The sequence below is a fragment of the Nicotiana tabacum genome, chromosome 16, assembly GCF_000715075.1.
Source record: "Nicotiana tabacum cultivar K326 chromosome 16, ASM71507v2, whole genome shotgun sequence".
Taxonomy (NCBI): Eukaryota; Viridiplantae; Streptophyta; class Magnoliopsida; order Solanales; family Solanaceae; genus Nicotiana; species Nicotiana tabacum.
Window position 1 is genome coordinate 28,441,828 of NC_134095.1, and position 4,345 is coordinate 28,446,172.

The window sequence follows — 4,345 nt, forward strand, 5'->3', positions numbered from 1 at the left end:
TTTAATATGTTATATATAACAATAACAAAAGAAAATAAGTCTTATTTGATAATTAAATAATTAATAAGAAAACAATACACATTATTTAAAGCTTGGTAAGAGTTGGGCGGGTTGAGTTATAACCCAAATTTTAACCAAATTTGACCCAACCCATCTCAGCCCAAATTACTTTTGGACAGGTTAATGACCCGCCTAAACTCAACCCAACCCGCCCATTTGACATACCAAGTTTAGATCAAAATCCTACATAAATTAAAACAAAAACCGGAAAATTAAACAAAAAAAATAAGTTCAAAGCATTAATCTAATGGTCCTAATTTCAATTAAGTGTACAAATTCATCCCAACCAAAACATTTAAAAAAAAAAAAAGATATAGAGAATCCAAAAAAAGATGTCCAACGAGTTGGTGGATAGAAGTTAGTGAGTGTGGATAAAACGACAGCCAATCAGAACTCATGGAAATCCCCAAAAAGCCTTAATATCATCTTTTGTCCCAACCAAACCACCTCAAAATATAATTACAAAAATTACAGACAGGCAGTTGAAATATTTACATTACAAACAGAAGAAAACTCAAAAGCAGAAACTTTTCCTCCATCGAACGCCACACGCCTTCCACCATTTCTGGCCACAGAGAGAGCTACTAAAACCCCCAATTCATATCTCCTTCATCGACGCTACAAATTTTAGGGTTAGGGTTTTTGGTAGCTCAAATTTTAATTGCCAGCAAATGGCTATTCCAACCGCATTTTCCGGTGCCAAGCTCGAGTCTTTATCATCATCGGCAACTTCTCCGGCGCCTATCGGGTTGTTCTCCCATCCGGGTCGGGTCAGACGATTGCCAATTCAGAAGGGGTTGTTTAATTTAGGGATTAGGTGTGTGGTGGCAGCATCTGATGTTTTGAGTCAAAGTCAAAATTCCGAAAATGTGACTTCATCTTCCAGCCTTTCTGCTCTTGAACAGCTCAAAACCTCAGCTGCAGACAGTATGTATTTCATTTGTCCAAAGTTTGTTTCTTTTATTCACTTTGATATGATATATTTTGCAAATTTGGAACTTTTACGATTAAATGTTGGAGAATTTCTATGTTTCATATTAAATCTGGTGATATGATATGATTCTTTAGCTGCTCAGCAATTCTATTTGTTCAGTGTGTTGATTGCTGCATCCTTTTATTAGCTCCATGTTAATCAGTCTTATTTACTGTTACTCTGCTCTTTTGTTGTTAGAGTAGTTTCTCCCATTTTCTCCGAGGTTTATTCTTTATGCACTTATTTGGAAGAAGCATGTATAGTGACTTTACTTTGTGTTCTAGTGAAGAGCTTTTGGTGGAATATGGTCTTTAGTCAATTCTTTGTTTAATGAGGATATTGTTATGTTACTAGTTTTCCATATAGGGTTAGGCCACAAGTTGTTTGTGCTTATCGCAGCTTCCTTTTTCCATGATAACTTGGAACATGAATGTCAATTAAATAGTGCAACAAGAAGTTGGACCTCATGTTTTTTATTGATAATGGTGGTGTTTGGTCCAGCTGTGCGTATCTCGACTAATTCGCAGGGTACGTGTTGCCTCACACCAACACAACTAGCGGGTATCTATGTCGATCAAGGATTAGGTAGATGGGAAGAAATCACCTAACATTTTGTTTTTGCATCCTGAGCGAATATTTGATAGTTTCCTGGCCTTTCCTGGCGATGAACTTTGCATGTGGTGCAGTTATATCAGTCCTTTCAGTTCTTAATGATCTGACAATATAGCCAATGTAATATCTTCTCGAATTAATATATAATATCATTGTGCCGGTCATAAATGTAATGTAATGTGTTTCCATTCCCTTGTTGAATCTTAAACAATGTACACTAAATAAAAAAGTGATACCTCAATTTTTTTAATCTTAAAATGCTTCAGGATATACCAAGGAGCAGTATTGTTGTCATTGGGCTCAGTATCCACACTACACCTGTTGAAATACGTGAAAAACTGGCAATTCCTGAAGCAGAGTGGCCGAGAGCTATTGGGGAGCTCTGCAATTTGAATCATATTGAAGAAGCTGCAGTTCTTAGCACCTGTAACAGGATGGAGATCTATGTTGTGGCTCTTTCTCAACATCGTGGCGTTAAAGAAGTTACCGAATGGATGTCAAAGGTACTTCATTTCCCTTGAACTTTGCTATATAGTCTGCTATCTTTTTTCTTACAAAGATGAATAGAAAATAAAAAGTGAACCAATCGAACTATCCATTGTCATTTTCTTGGTGAGAGGTTTTCCTACTCATGTCTACTAAAATGTAAAAAAAGACGTTTGAATTGGAAAAAAAGATATCCCCCTTGAACAGATCTTAGCATATATTTTTTCATTATCTTTGCAATATCGGGGTTCTGCAATCAGGGTTTCTGCATTCTCTGCAACTAGGGATAACCATCAAACTGATAAGCAGTTCTCCTTTTCTTTGGCAGATAAGTGGAGTACCTGTTACAGAGATTTGTAAGCACCGCTTTTTACTGTACAACAATGATGCTACACAGCACCTCTTTGAAGTATCAGCTGGGCTAGACTCCTTGGTCTTAGGGGAAGGTCAAATCCTTGCTCAAGTCAAGCAAGTAGTCAAGGTTGGTCAAGGAGTTACGGGCTTCGGAAGGAACATTAGTGGGCTATTCAAGCATGCAATCACTGTCGGAAAGAGGGTTAGAACTGAAACAAACATTGCAGCAGGGGCAGTTTCTGTTAGTTCAGCTGCTGTGGAGCTGGCTTTGATGAAGCTTCCTGAATCCTCCCACGCTAGTGCTAGGATGCTAGTTATTGGAGCAGGCAAGATGGGGAAGCTTGTGATCAAGCACTTGGTAGCTAAGGGATGCACAAGGATGGTCGTCGTAAACAGAACTGAGGAAAGAGTTTCTGCCATTCGTGAAGAGATTAAAGATGTTGAGATAATCTACAAGCCCCTCAGTGAAATGCTTAACAGTGCTGCTGAAGCTGATGTTATCTTCACAAGCACTGCATCGGAAACCCCGCTGTTTCTGAAAGAACATGTGCTGGATCTTCCAGCTGTTGCTGCAAGTGTTGGGGGTTTAAGGCTTTTCGTCGACATCTCGGTTCCTAGGAATGTGGGTGCTTGTGTGAACGAGCTAGAGAATGCACGAGTGTACAATGTGGATGATCTAAAGGAGGTTGTGGCAGCTAATAAGGAGGACCGCCTTCGAAAAGCAATGGAAGCTCAGGCAATTATTTCTGAGGAATCCAAACAGTTTGAAGCTTGGAGGGATTCCCTGGAGACTGTTCCCACCATCAAGAAACTGAGGGCTTATGCTGAAAGACTAAGGGTTGCTGAACTGGAGAAGTGCATGTCAAAAATGGGCGATGATATCTCAAAGAAGACAAGGAAGGCTGTCGATGATCTTAGTCGCGGTATAGTTAACAAGCTCCTTCATGGTCCCATGCAACACTTAAGATGCGATGGAAGTGACAGCCGCACATTGAGTGAGACCCTTGAGAATATGCACGCGCTAAATAGGATGTTCAACCTTGAGACAGATATATCAGTATTGGAACAAAAAATTCGAGCTAAAGTGGAGCAAACTCAAAAATAAGGTCCATTATCTCAACTTTTTCGTGAAAATTCTTTCAGAGCCTCAACTGAATAAGAGGAAGAATTCCTCAATTGTGTTTTCTGTTGCCGGTACTGTAAATTCTCATTGAAATGTCTAACAGGACATGATCCCTTGTCAAGATCTTTCCTGTTGATTTAATTTTGTCTAAGACATCTGCATACCTCTGATTGCGGATTCCTCTTGTGTCTTAAGAGTACATTTTGTATGTAACTGTCCTATTGAGACATTATCATTTGAACTTTGATCTTTGTAGCAAATGATGCATGGGAGATATCCATATACTCTTTCCACAAACAGTTTCTAGCCTTGTAACTAAGTCACTGATTCATTTACTATTATGATTATTACTTTGATGTATTACTTTTATTCAACTTGTTTTCCCTTTGAACCCTGCAGTGTAATTGTCAAATGGTTATAACAATGTTGATTACTGGAATGCTACTCTGTTTTCTTCAACACAATAGAATGCATGCTAAGAAGATAGTGCTAACTATATTTGCCTCATATATAAAAGTAGTTGGTGCAGCTGATGATTCCCTAATGATTTTGCAAAGCAGGTAGAAACATAAAATGGTAAACTAAGTTTTGGTGAACCAGAAGTAGAGACTAATCCTGAAAAAGGGAAGCAGAACTTGTCAAATTTCATTTGGGAAATGGAGTTCTCTATCTGAAAATGCAAAGCTCTATTCACTAAGTACTGTTATTATAGATTTTCTTGGAACTTCGCTCGACAA

The 4,345-nt window shown here is 38.4% G+C and overlaps 1 pseudogene; it reads left to right on the top strand.

Moving 5' to 3' along the window:
• Nucleotides 1–511: 511 nt before the first annotated feature.
• On the top strand, nucleotides 512–3,905 carry LOC142170657 (glutamyl-tRNA reductase 1, chloroplastic-like; annotated as a pseudogene).
• Nucleotides 3,906–4,345: the final 440 nt, after the last annotated feature.